Below are 15,231 nucleotides of genomic sequence, written 5' to 3'. Positions count from 1 at the left end.
AGTCTGATTTTCAAAAAAATAATAATACAAATAAATAACTAAATTTAAAAAAATGAAGAGCAAGTTTCCAAAATAAACTTTAAATTGTGACTGTTTCAATGTATGAGGACAATGCTGGGCTAAAAGTGATTGATGTGACGGTCTCAATAGTTTACTTTAACAAGAAATAATAATAACTCGATATATAAATAAATAAAATAAAAATTGAAGAACAAGTTTCCAAATCAGAAGTTTTGAATTTTTAATTGAAAATAGTATGAATATGAAGTTGTCAAAGAAATGAAATTTAAAATTTCTTGAAACCTTAAAACTTTAATGAAAAATTCATTTTTAAAAAAAATAGATAGTAAACCTGAAATATAATCTGTAAAATATGTGAGCAGTTTGAAGTTACAAAAAGAAAGCATTCTTGAAGAAATCGGAGGAGCGAAATGTTATCTCTCTAATATCAATAAAAGAAAGTAAATGTAATTCAATAGAAGTTTCGAAAATATGTTTCGTGTTCGTCTAACAAAAGACATAGATAACGTTGCCAAAGTTCCGGAAGTTAATGCAACTTAAAAAAAAAAAATATTTCCATATAAATCAATCTCACTCTAAAGAAATGAATGAAGTTTGAAGCTTAATATTATTTGATAGCGATGGTAGGTAGATAAATTAGAAATTTACGAATACAAAGTATAAGAAATTACGATCCTCGAAAATTTAGCAGATATACCTGACAAAATTAGTAACATTTAAATTTATGCATACTTATATGCACTCCGAAAATAGTTTCTTGAAATAGCAATTCTATTTGAAGATGTTATCTCAATTAACAAATCCAGTTTTATTCCAAGGGTGATATTTTTATGTCAATCTGTTCCTTTGCGTTGTTCCCAGATAGAAAATTTGTAAGTTTTCGGAGATATAACTAAACAATCACATTACATAATTATTACCTACTGGGAAATTTCCCATCCCAAACGTTCTTTGGAAGAAATTGAAAATGTGTCTTATTATTATTTTGTCCCAAACAACTTCCATATAGCCATAAAATAACAGCAAAAAACTGTTTCTTCTGAAAGAAAACAACCACCTTCTTTGAATCCTTAAGCACCGTTGAAAGTTTATTCCTGTTTTGCAGTTTATTTTCAAAATATATTCTTGGATTTTTGAAATACGTTTCATGTGGTTATTTTACGAGACAAATATAGCAAGTATCACGTAATATTAATACCAACATTATTGGTTATTAATTATTGAATAAAAATTGCTTGTTACTATAATCGTTTTTAAATAATCCAAAATTATATGAAATGCACATTTTGAATTCTATTAATAACTTTCAATATAAAGAACCATCAAGTTCAGTGATGACAAAATAATATTTCAGAACTTCCTTTTCTATTATTTACATTATTTTTTATTAACAAATATTCGTTTGATCAAAAATTCAAATATTATTATCATTCCATATATTTTCAAAATATACCTTTAAATTAGTGATAATTTATGTATGTACTAACAAAACAAAACGAGATCTGGTAAAATGAAAAGTGTAGGAAATATTTATTTCTTCGTAAGCTTCAAAACTTATTCAGTTTAATTTATTATTTCCATTTCTTTAAGGAACAAACTATAATCTCTTTCATTTAAAGAATTTCTATTAATAAACAATAGTTTTCTCAATTTGGTAAGTTTTAATTGCAATTCTAATTAAAATCAAATAAACATTGCGTGAGAAAGAATCTAAACGCGTTTGAGTTCCTTATTTTTTTTTCTTCTTTGTTGAAAAATTAACCATTTCTACTCTTTCGAAGGCAGCTTGAGTATTCTATTTTATAAAGTCATTTGTGTCAATCGATCTAGCTTTTCGAAAGAATATTTATTTTCCTCGATTCCAGCATCAAAACGGTGCACGTTAGAATTGAATGCCTAATTGACACCAAACAGTTATTTATTTACGTTCACTAATTAAGGTTCCGTTCGTAATGATGTGACGGCACTGTGAGGAACGTCGCTTTTGTGAATCGAAATTCTCTGAACTTGTTAAAAATGTGCTGATTCTTCGACGAGTGAAAATGTTTTTTTTCCGCTATCATTTCCTCATCAACTGCAAAACGCATCTACAGTTGGCATTTCTTTCCGAGAAAAACTATTTACGGTTGACACTCTGTCTTTTGAGTAGAGAACTTAAGTTATTTATTTATTGTTATTTTTTGTAACCATAGAATAAAGAATGAGAAGATTTCTCTAGAGGAGGTAGTTTGACAAGAACTAATTGTCTCCGCATTTTCTTTTGTCTTCACACAATTCTAGATCTTCTGGAATATTTCGCGCACTTTTTTTCGAACGATTCTTAAGCCTACATCAAGAGACATGATTTTATTCCCTGCCTTGTAAGATGTCATGTTCTTTAATAAGCTAATTAAATTAACTGATTTACAACATTAGCATAAACTGAATGTAACAATTTCTAGCAATTCATTTAGCAAAAGCATCTTAAAATTCTTGGTGTTAAAAAAAGAAAAAAAACGAATTTCCTAGTTCGCCATTTAGCAACAAATCTGAATAAATGATAGTAAATAAATATAAATGGTGAATATAATTCTCCCACCATAGGTATTTAATTAGTCGTCTTTTCATTGTGAACTCAGATACTTTGTGTTAAGATTAGCTTCAATTTAAATTACAATTGTTAATTCAATCATTCTTATTAATTAAGATTTACGAAGACAATGCATTTTTTCATTACTTGTTGGGTTGATTCGAACATAATTGTGTATACTTTTCTCAGTTTTATTCCGGGATATGAAGTTTATCTTAATTTAATACATCTAATTTGTTAATGAAATTTAGATGGCAATTCGAAAGAATGCTGAGGTGTCTTAACACTTGTAGTTTAATATCACCCTACTAATTTATTTTAAGCCTAAATCGAACAATGACGTTCCATGTTGTCTTACATTTTTTATATAATGAATCTTCCATTTAGGCATCGCTAATATATTATGAAGCTGAACTTTATTGAGGCAGTGTAGCAGAATAATTTTAAAAGAGACAATGTTGATTAATTGAGACAGTGTTGATTTATTGAGACAGTGTTGATTAATTGAGACAGTGTCACACGTAAAGTTGAGTAACTGTTTTATTTTAAAAATTAATAGTATAAAATTTTAATATGTTATATTGGAAAAAAATTACCACTTGCGATGAAAAGTTTCTATTATTTTCTTCTCTAAATTTAGATCTATAATTCCATAATAATATTTTAAGCACTATCATTGATTTCAAATGCTAAGTAATGCATTTTTTTCTTCGAAGAAATTTTAGATCAGGCTAACTGTCAAAATTTATTTGACATAATAGATCCAACTGATCATTTTAGAGTCTTTTGAAAATATACTAACAACTCGAGCAATATAACCTCTCCAAGCAAGGCAAATAATTTTATTGATATTATTTTTAGAATAGCATTTTAGTCTTTTAAACTGCTAAATACTTTTAAAACTATAAGAAAAGCATGCTCAACTATACAATATACGTTTATGAAGTGCATTATACTAAGAAAAAAATTTAGTTAAAACTACCAGAACATGGTAAAATTTACCGTGTTTCTGGATCTATAGGAAACAAAGGTGCTTGGAAAATTTTAGCGAAGAGCTTTAGTAATGATTTTGATTAAATTAACAATGAAATATAGCTTTATAATGTGTGATAAAGTTCGGTAAATGCAGCAATTTTATCCTGATACCGTAGATCATGGAATTAAAATAATTTATTCAGGTAATGCTTAGTTCAGGTTTGTATTTTTTATTAAATGTTTAATAATCGAACTATAAATTTTGAAAACTAGAATTTTATAAACGGTAAAATTGTCAATTGAATAGTTTAAATGCCGTATATTTTAGTTTCATTAACAATTATTCCAGTTCTTTTTATCAGAAGTGTCATTACCATACAGTAAGGTAAATTTATGAGTGTGAGAAAAATATGATGCATTAAAAAAACATCAATCGTTTTTTTAAAAATGTAATAAAAACTTGTGTAACTAAGCCAAAAACTCTTCTGAAGTGCATACGCAATTAATGCAAGCGGAAAGTAATATTACGTACAGGCGGGAAAAAACTAGCAATTTTTCCTAGCCAAAAAATTATTAGAGTTATTATTTTTGAAAGAAAAATTATTTAAAAAAAAACACCAATTATTTTTAAAAACCATTTAGAAAACTAGTGTAACTACGCCTAAGACGTTCGTAAAATGCTCATACTATTATAAACGAGCAACTTCAGTCTGAATAACCTTTTCTGATACGAAATTGAGCGACTTGCTTTCACTACCTTTGAAAAGGTTGACACAATAATAATAGGCCATGAACGAAACAAAAAAGGAGAAAGCATCAATTCTGAAATGGGGAACTTTCGTTTAGGAATGAATGAAGGAATATACTGGAAAACAAGAGTTTCTGCGAACAAAAAAAAGGAAGAAGAATGAGCTGTGTTTGTACAGCCACCACTCACTACCACCCACATACATGGAACTAAGAGTTAAATGTTCTTTTCAGCAGTGACCAAAAGTAACCGACAATGGACTTATCAGATTAGTGCTTTTTCAGCGCCCTGCGTTCATCAGCTGCTCTGGTCACGTGAGTGCCCTTTCCCACGTGACCAGTTACACACAATCTCCACCCCTGTTTGTAGAAAAAGTTAAGGAGAGCCCCGTAGAAGAAATTGTGGCCCCACTCATTCGGATGAAGTAAAAAGAAAAGCAAATTCATTCGCTAACGTCAACTGGGTAAACTAGTAGGTTCATCAAAGCTAATGCTGAATGTAGTTGGTAAATAAGGAAAGGTTCATTCAGTTTTTTTAGTTAAGATTTCGGATTACTTTTTTGTACTAATTATGCGATATTGATATAAATGATAACATATCCTATTGATGATAGTCGGGGTTGCTAACTTGTGGCGAGAAAAAAAAGTCCAACATTTGCGAGACATTTTTAAAATTTCAAAGGAACACAAATACAGAAAAATATATACACTGAAAGACATATACATGGTGCAAATAATAAAATTAAAATCATATAAAGAATTAGAAATATTGTTTGAAAAAAAATGCAATATTAATAGTTTTATACAAATGAACAGAATTGTTAAAATATTATCGTAAGTAATTCGTTCATCAGATATTCGTTTGCCTGCTTTTTAGCACAAAGAATATGAAAGCTTTATTGTGCAGTGCAACACTTAGTATTGCACTGCGCAATAAAAATTCATCTGGTTGACAAAGATCTTCTAGTTTAAAAGGTAGATAACAAAACTTCCATTCTTTTGTATTCTTATTGAGCTTGAGGGTGGTACCTTAAGGATTATGTTTGTATTCTTATTGAACTTGAGGGTATATCCTTATTAATTTATCGTCCAAGGGATTAAAAGACGAACTTATTAGGCAGGATTTTGATTATCTCAAAACTATTTTTTGACCTTTTTTTAATGATCTAACCTCCTAAATGTTTTATCAGTTATGTATTAATTCAGTTATGCAAGTTTCAGAAAAGTATTTATTGCTATAAGAAAGTAAAGAAAAACTTGAAACAAAGAAAAAGAAAACCTTTCGTAAACAAATAAAGTTGTAATAATCGTAACATTAAAAGAATGGCGGATTTGAGAAAAAAAAACAAACATTAATAATTTGTAAAAGTCATGGTGGATATTAATGCTGCTACACATATATAATCCTACTAACAACCAATCAAACTTCAAAATGTCATATTATTTATATATTCTTAATTCAGAAGCTTCAGAAAAGTACTTATTAATGTCAAAATGTAAGGTAAAATTGAAAAAAAAATATTTTAAAAAAACTTGCGGATTTAAGAAAATAAACATTTGTAGTTTTCAAAAATCATTTGTGCTACGACAAATTTACAATCTTAATTCAAAATTAATCTGTAATATATACAGGATATTCTGTAATTCGGTGGATCAAAATCACTCCTATTGCGGTTAAAGCATCAAGTTACGAATACAGAGGTATTGGGTTCCATCCAAATAATCCTAATTTGAACGATATTATAGTTCAACCTGCTCCAAAATATTTCGAGCAGTCGCAGAAATCGATAGCCTCTAATACGTATTTTGGTTTTGCTCATTACACTTTTTCTCGCTTCTCAATTATTTATTACAATTTGATAATATTTTTAATTTCGATTCGTCTTTTGCTTTATTTTTACTTCTAATTTGAATTCATGTTTAACATTCACTAGCTTTTCCTTATTTAAGTCGTAAGCTGAATTTAACGTTTCGAATGTCCGACTCAGACTCAACTAAAGCATTCGGGAAGTAAAAAGAAAATTAAAAAAATAACTAAATAAAAAATAAAAAGCACAAAAATTTAATTTCTATGATGTTCCAACATTTACTACAACATTTGGACTAAGTAACTAAATAAGTTGCTCGCGTAATCAAAATGAAATTTAGTTTCAACAAAATTACAAAAGGAGATTTAGTGAATTCATTTATTAGTTAGATTATTTTATTGCAAATGATATGAAATACTATTTATACACGAATTAATAATTGACAAACTGAATTTTATGTAACAATTTGAACATGGAAACTTATGAAATTCTTTTGCCAAAGTTGATCTTCCGCTCTCATCTTATTTATTTGGAGAATAATTGCTTTATTGGGAAAAAGTAAACGATTATTTACTAACTTTCCGAGATATTTTTTAATTTTTTTATTTTGAATTATTTTTACTTCTTGGATAATTATCGTATAAATTTAACAAGTGATATATGTAATTTCTAAAATCCTTAAAATATTCTTCATTACTTCTATATGTAATAACAAATAATAAAAAAATCCTTTTTAAGGATTAGTAAAAATCGGTAGTAGTATGTAGTTGACATTCTTAAATGAAAAACATTTATAAGTTCATTTATGTACTTCATAGATAATATAAAAATTGAAATATGGCAGCAGTTATTACTTTACATATTTTTTCATTCGAATTATCTTGAAATATAAAAATAGCAACTTACAGTTAGAAACAGCCAAATTTATATGGCAGACAGCAAATGGCTTTGATACATTTCTGTAGAAAAAAGAAAAAAAAAATTAGAAATAAACTTATGCAAACATGTATGTTTTTGTACAGTGCGAAAAAACTATTTTGAATAACCTTTGATAAAATGATTGGGTCTTCACATTCTATGACCCAATCTTAATAGTTCAAGAGGGTGACCTAAAATATTCTAATTAACTAATGCAAACGGTATTTTAAGCTACAAAATCAGACTAAAAAACGTACTTTCTGTTAATAAGAATATTTTTTTACTGATACGGACTTCTGACCCTAAAACCATTAAGATTAAATTTTAGAATGTGAAGATCCCATTATTAGATGAACAGTTATTCAGGATGTCCTGTTTGTTATTTTGTACACTGTACATAATAAAATAATGTTATATACAATAAATATTACAGAATTTTTTTGCGTCCACTTATAAAGTGTATTAAAGTTATTTAAGCGTATAAAGCTGACATTTTTAAGAGTAATAGAGATTTGATTAAAACATTATCAACTTTCTTTAGCTCAATTACAACAGCGGACACTAAATATTTAGATTAAGGTGATTAGTGATATTTATTTAATACATACTAAATTGAAAATCACGTTACAATTTTAACAATAAATAATTTGTACGAAACTTTTTTCTAAAATAAAGTCAGCATAAAAATAAATATTTTAAAAAGCTTGAATTTTAAAGAAATGCAATGAAAAACATGAAAAAAATTGGACAAAAAAAATTATTTTATTTGTGATTAATAACGAAAATAAATAAATAAAAAAATTAAATTCAATCACTGTTTTAAAACTAAATGGCTTTCATAGAATTCCTATTTAAAAAAACAGCACGAATTCGAAGAAAAGTAAATAGTTTTATGTTGCTTAATATATCTTATTTTTTTAAACAATGAACGAAATTCAATACAATAAAAAATAAAACTGGAAGAACCATTGCATTAAAATTGACTTACTATTTAATCATTTTTATAAGATATTTTTGTAAATAAGTTTTTATTTCAGTTTATTGGTAAAATAATGAAAAAAGAATGATATCAGTTTAAATCGTTTCATTGTTTTAAACCCAAACAGCTTTTTCGGAATTTATGAGAAAAATAAGATAAAAATTTAAAGCAAAAAAAAAAAAAAAAAAATTCATATTGCTTAATTTTTTAAACAACTTATAAAACTAAAAGCATAAATAATTATTTAAAAACAATGATTGCTCCCGCAATGCCTCTCTGATTAATACTTAAAATAAATAATAAAAAAAAAAAAGAATGATTGAAAAGTTCTAAAGCGCGAAATTCTCTTAACGTTTTCTCATTTTTAAAGTAACGCACTTCATCAACTATCATTATCTGAGATAAAAAAGGATTCCTTTAATGACTGAATCTTTTAATTATTATAAATATTCAGACTAAAAGAATTAAACTTAAGATTCGTTGCTACGGAGAAGAATCAATCAAACACAAAATCGTCTGCCACTGACAGTCCATTTTCGTTGTTTTACATTTATATCGTTTGAATGGACATCCATTAGCGATGCACTCTCATTTGCAAGCGAACGCAAAAGGCTGGGGGAAAATGGAAGGGGCATACAAGAATTTTCAAAAACTATCAACGGAACTTCGAAAACAATCAAAATTGAAAGTAATAATTGTAGCGGGGCTGCTTTGGTTTGGGGGTAGAAAAGACATTACCAGTTCTCGCTTGTTAAGTGCTTCCCTGAGGAAAAAAAGTGTTGAAGTTAGTAGATTTTAGAAATAAATATTAAAATTGTGCCTTTTGGAAGTGTGGTTTTACTTAATTAATACCGAAGAAATATAAGCAGAGATAGTCATCTAATTATTTTTATTTATATTAATTATTAAAAATATGCCTTTTGTATGCAGACAAATATTTATAATTTGGTTTTGAGGCATGTCCAACTTAATTAACACCATGGAAATGTAAACAATGATGATTATTGAAATGTTTTTATTAGAGTTACTTATTCACTTCTGTCTTAATTAATATCAGCTGTTAATTTATTATTAGACTTGAGAAACTTATATGCTTGCATATGCTTGTGGAAAATATAGTTTAAGCCATGTCTATTTATAGCTAGAAAATAAAAACAGCAATAGTCATATAACAATATTTTATGTTGATTATTATTAGCTTTTTATTATTAACTTTTATCTTAAACATTTTTTATTTATAGTTAGATTTGAAAAAAAAAGTTAATTTTTAGAAAATGTTATGAAATGCAGTTTAGAAGGTATTAAGACCAAGTTAACTAACACCAAAGAAGTATTGACTGTGGTAGCCATTTATTTATTTTAATTAATTATTTTATTTTATTTGTTTAATTGTTATTGATGAATAATTTTAATCAGACTCGAGAAACAAGTTTGTGTTTAGAATATGTATTTTGAAAGTATTGTATAAGTAATGGTCGAACTTAATTCCCAATATAATAATTAAATATTAACTTTTCTATTAATTACTGTTAATTAATAATTTTTATTGGATTTGAGAAAAAATATACAGTAAGAATACGCATTTTGGGAGCATAGTTTAGAGGATTATTCTAATTCAACTAACAGCAATAAAATATAAATTAAGAGAGAGTAATTGTTATTTGATCACTATAATTAGCATTCGTTTTCTTATGAAATAACATCTGAACCAATTTTTTCTTTAACAACTAATCTGGTTGGGCTGAAATTTGAAAGCGATTTTGAAACTTCGGAAAATTTTAATGAACTTAAGAATGTTAAAGTCTTACATTAATTACGATTTAAACTATGAAAGTGATTTCTTTAGTTCTAAAACTAAAAAAAGAAAAAAAATGAAAACATGTGCAGAAAACAGAGCGCCAAAACATGTTCACAAAAAAATCTGAAGAAAATAACTGTTGAGTGTACCAAAGAAGAACAACCGCATTGGTTTAGCGAGTTTAGGCAATATTGGTTTAGCGAGTTTAGTTATTTGAATTACTTAAAAGATTTATTTGCGAATACACAATAGTTCCAACACAACAGTTCCACTGTTCCAAGAAATGATTCCAAAAAGGTTGGGTCAAAATGTTAAGTTGTGCATGTTATGACAATTAACCTTTAAGCAAAAAATTCAAACTAAAAAAGTCGAGGAAAATATAAGTATGTGTAATAAGTATTCTGATATAAATATGAAAATTGAATTAAACAAAATTTAATACCAGAATTTAAGTAAAATAAGTCAAAATTGAAAAGAGTTATCAGCAGCTAATACAAAAATTGTATTAAGCAAACAATTTAAATAAAAATGTAAAAGCCAAACAAATTTTAAAGACACGCATGTTAGTACAATCAATACTTCATCAGAGGACACACTGCCATGCTAACATGCTGGAGCCTTTCTGTAGTCAGGGGTAAAACCATGTTTATGGGACACAGTCAGTTTTTGATTTAACCACTGATTACAGAAAGGCTCCAGCATATTAACATGGCAGTAAGTCCCCTGATGAAGTATTGTTTGTACTAACATCCGTACCTTTAAAATTTGTTTGATTTTCACATTTTTATTTAAATTGTTTACAGAGACATATCGGTAATATGTAAGAATGGAAAGGGGGGGGGGATTGATGGAAAAAAACAATAAAATTTGTACTTTATTTTGAGATAAGGGAAAACATAAAGAATACCATTTAATCCATTACTGACACTTTAATCAATTCAGCGACAGCAATCACTCGTATTGCAACTTTAATTACAACGCTCATTGAAACAGAATTATTTTTTTAAATTCTGAACAAAATTGTAGTAGGTCACTGCCTTCTATAAAATCTTATTGGTTGTTTCTAGCGCACTGCTACTTAAAGAGTCGTGTTTAATGGTTTTTTATTTTTGAATACCGATCGCTTCGTCTGTACTGTAAATTTTTAGGAGGATGCTTTATACAGAGGATGCTATGTGAAATGTTAAGCTCCCCCATAGTTATTATGGAATTATTTTAGGCACATACTATCCAAGAAAATTCTATTAATTTGATTGTTTTACAAATATAGAGACACATTTTTAATAAAATATTTCAAAAATCTTTTTTTCTACATAAATTCAATATCTAATGAATTAATATGTATGAGCTGATGAATTCATGTATGAGGTCAAGAACTAAAATGCTAAGTAATTTTTGAAAGGCAGACAGTTTTTAAACAAATTTAAAATAAAATAAAAATAAAGAGATAATTACGTCGTAAAATGCATTTAAAATTAGTAAAGCAAACATCACTTAATTGTAACTCAAATAGATTAACTAAAACGTTGATATAGCTAGCTTTTAACAAATATTTCATTGGTTATTGAACTTATAATATGTATATATATATATATCGACCGGTACAACGGTAATTAAAATTTCTTTGACCGACAATAATATTTTAAAAGCTATTAGGTCAGAAACAAACTATTTTACATTTAAACGTAAAAGATAAAAAAAATAGAAAAGAAAAATGTATAAAGATTTAAAGTATATAATGAATTACATACTTTACGATAATGCTTGTTTAGATAAAACTTGCGATTTTTTTTCACAGAAAGATCACCACTAAATTAAAAATATTATTTTTTATTATGTTGGCTTAGTTTATTTTTATTTTAGCTAAAAGGGACATAAAAAAAATGATCTGCACTTATCAAAATTAAAAGCAGGTATTATAAATAAAGATGCGTATAACTTTGTCATGGTGGAACCTAATATCTAGTTGAAGAGTCTTACGTTTTAATTTAATTTTTTAATAATAAAACAAAAACTCTTTGAGGGATTGCAGTTATTAATGATTTGTAACGAGACATAATAAAAACCTTTAAATGATACCAATTGCTTATTATTTGGTTTAAAATAAGATACAAATCTTTTAAGGGATTCCAATCGCTTATGAAATTTTGCTAAACGATTGATAAGAAGCACCAATGATTTCAATTACACAATAAAATCAATTTCTAATTGCATTTCAATGTTTAAATCTGAACATTGTATTACGACACTTGGAAAAAAAGAAAATGATACCAAGTATGTCATGTCGAAATTATTAGTTGAACTCCTTATGAGAGCTAACAGATACCTTTAAGCAAAAAATAGAAATTGCAAAGCCAAGGAAAATAAGATCCGATACAGAGATATATAGGTAACATGTGTGGGTGGATGGGAAGAAATTGATGGAAAAAAGAGTAAAACTTGTTCTTCATTTCGAGAAGAGGGAAAAACATAAAGAATACCACTTAATGTATAACTGACATAGTTTCATGTGTGAGAGGTCGGATGCTCTTAAAGATATGAGATGGAGCAAAGAGGATGCTAAGAGGTTGATGGGAATACGAAGTGTGTTCTTGGACCCTCCTCTAAATATTGAGAAATTTATTGAGTTATATCCCTATTCTTCCCAAGTAGTCATTTTTGGATAGGTAAAGATAAGTGAAAATATGGCAAAGAAAAGGAAGAAGTAATTAAATGTTTTCAAGAAGTTAATTAAATATCCTTAAGAGTTTGTTAGTTTCATTTGAGTATAAAATGTTGAAATGAGGTGTTTAAAAATTTTTATTTTGAATTTATTGTATCTGATAATTTTTCATTATTTTTTCTTTATGATAATTTCATATTATTTTTTCTTTATGGTGTGAAATGACAGTCGTGCTTTTTTAGTAAGGAACTGAAGTAAATAAAAGTTCATTAAATGATATTAGCTTGGCTTGGAGTAAAACTTTTATTAAATATCTATTTTAAATAAGATAAATAAATGGCAATTTATTGTAAACAGAATTCAAGTAAAAATGTAAAACTTTAAGAAGTTATTTACTATTTATTAAAATCTTGCAATCGAAAGTTCGGGGAGGCAATCAAAACTATTTCGCATATTGTAATTTAGAAAATTTAAAATAAATCTTTAACTAGGAAAGTTTTTACATTTCTTAATTTTTTGAATTAAATAATTTAATTCGAATACCATAAGGAAATTTTGACAGCGTCCTGAAAAAGCACTCAAAATTTTTAAAGAATATCTGAAAATTAAACTGATGATGATGGTGTTCCAGAAACAAAAAAAGTGATTTAAATAAATAAATGCTTATTAAAGCAAAAAAATACCTTTTGAACAGCATTAAAAAAAAGCGAATTTACGTATAGTCCCGTTGACCATCTATGTCAAATCTAAAATTAAATTTAGAAATGGTTTAAATTTAAAGATAATATTATTTTTTGTACGCAGTAAGTTGTATTTGTATTTTTTAACTTCTTTATGAGTAATTAATATTAAAATAAATTATAAAAAATGACTTTGGCGTGATGTGGTAAAAATGGTCAGTGGGGTAATATGTAAGTGCCAAAAAAACATCCAAAAGTTGAGTAACATTAAGATAACAACAATTTAATATCATATCCTGCTTCATAAAGAAACCTCCAGTAGAAGGTTTAACTTATCAAATTTCTTTAAACAGAAAAACATCGCACATATAATTTATATCCAAACTATTTTACAGCAAAATATAAGAAGAATAAATGTTTCTTCTTGCTCAAAATTTGCATAGACCAAATATATAAAAGAACCAAACTACACGAAAGAATGAAAAAGAGAGCATAATAAAATAAACCAAATCACAAAGTACCGAAAACCAAAACTTTTCGTGCCATCCTAAATCTTTTCTGAGTGCTGCAAACGAAAGAGCAAAGAAAGTAAAAGGGCAGAGGAAGAATAAAAAGAAAAAAAAAACACCAGAACACCAAGAGTGTAAAGCACAATGAAGTGTGGTTCCTGTGACGTCTGCCCTCTGTTATTACTTCCATCAAGTGGTAACACCGTTGCCAAAGTGGCGGAAATAAATAGCGACACTTCTTCAATTGGCGACACAATCGTCTGCTTGCTCTCCAGTGCATTTATTTATTTCCAATTTTTTTCTTCCTTCAGACGATTTTTTAAGATCAAAGTAAGAAGAAAAAAGAGAATTAAATAAAGATGTTGAAATTCGATTTCTACATTTAAGGAGCTCAACTTAATAAATTTGAGAGTTTTGGTTAAGAGATATTTAAATGCCATTTTTCAAACATCAATTTAACCCTAACAATTTGATTGGATACATATTTTTTTCCCTGAGCCGTTTAATGCAGGAATTGTAAGGTAAACACATAACAAAATTAAATTTTAACATTTTGAATTACGAAGCTAAAACTTAGAAGAAAAGCTAGCTAACTGTAGTTAAAATTTTATTAAGTTCTTACCACAACAAGACACTTTTTTTTAAATGTATATTTTATACGAAATGCATTTTTTTTAGCTAAACAATCATTTGAAAACGTTGATTACTATAATCAAAGAAACCTAAATGTTTAAATATATTTCTAGATTGCTAAAAGCCTTCGGAACATACCTAAATTAACTTCTAGAACTATTAAAAAAACACAAATAAATTCAATAGATCAGAAAGTTTAACCCCCCCCCCATTTTGCTTTTAAGTAATACATTGATTATACAGATTTTATAAGAGAGGCTAAATATTAAAACATAGTGAAATTTAGGGCATTGTTTTATACAAAATTTGAAAAGTAAAATATTTCCATCATTATATTATCAACAATAATTATTTTTATGACTTTGTTGTCAGTTATACAAAAAGCATACAATAATGCTTAAGGCAAAACTAAAAAATAAAATTTAATACTTATTCGCGTTAACAATTTTGAAGAGATGAATATTTTAGAGAAACCTTAGCTTGTAAAATTTTAATATCACCTTTATATACTCTGCAATTACTTCTAAAATCCTGCAACACTTTAAACTGAGATCATTTAATATAAACAGCTACTATCTTTACTAGGTTATTTTCGTCGAAAATATTTCGCTTTATTATGTTTTACGAAGAAGTATTTAAGTATTTGTTCCCTTTTAACAATTTAAATGTTTAGAACTTGGTATTCTGAATAATTCACCGCAGCGGTTGAAGAGAAGTATGTAACGTAATACTCTAGCAATATGAATTTTGATTGGTTCTAAAGTTTGTTTCTGGAATAAGGGTTTTGAAATTTGCAATGGCATGAACGTGCCTTTCAAATTTTTGGTAACATGAGAATTTTAAAGAGTGTTTTAAACTAATGTAATTTCGTATTTTAAATGTAGTGAAGGTAAGGTGAATTTTGATTCTAAGGGATATAAAATGAAAGACAA

At 27.2% G+C, this 15,231-nt stretch overlaps 1 protein-coding gene across 7 annotated transcripts in view; it reads right to left on the bottom strand.

The window, feature by feature from the left end:
• Positions 1–15,231, bottom strand: part of LOC107440397 (irregular chiasm C-roughest protein) — a 441,495-nt gene that overhangs the window by 238,295 nt on the left and 187,969 nt on the right. For 6 of the 7 annotated variants that reach the window (XM_071181523.2, XM_071181525.2, XM_043046457.3 and 3 more), the window contains one exon: positions 7,027–7,079. The exons of the other annotated variant lie outside the window; for it this stretch is intronic. The gene's annotated coding sequence lies outside the window, so the exon portion shown is untranslated. The remainder of the gene's footprint in view (positions 1–7,026; positions 7,080–15,231) is intronic. 7 annotated transcript variants of the gene reach the window in all.

The sequence above is a fragment of the Parasteatoda tepidariorum genome, chromosome 8 (genome assembly GCF_982258835.1).
Source record: "Parasteatoda tepidariorum strain Cologne lab strain chromosome 8, Ptep-v5.0, whole genome shotgun sequence".
Classification (NCBI taxonomy): domain Eukaryota; kingdom Metazoa; phylum Arthropoda; class Arachnida; order Araneae; family Theridiidae; genus Parasteatoda; species Parasteatoda tepidariorum.
The sequence above is the reverse complement of the archived record's forward strand: the minus strand, read 5'-3'. Positions and strand labels throughout refer to the sequence as shown.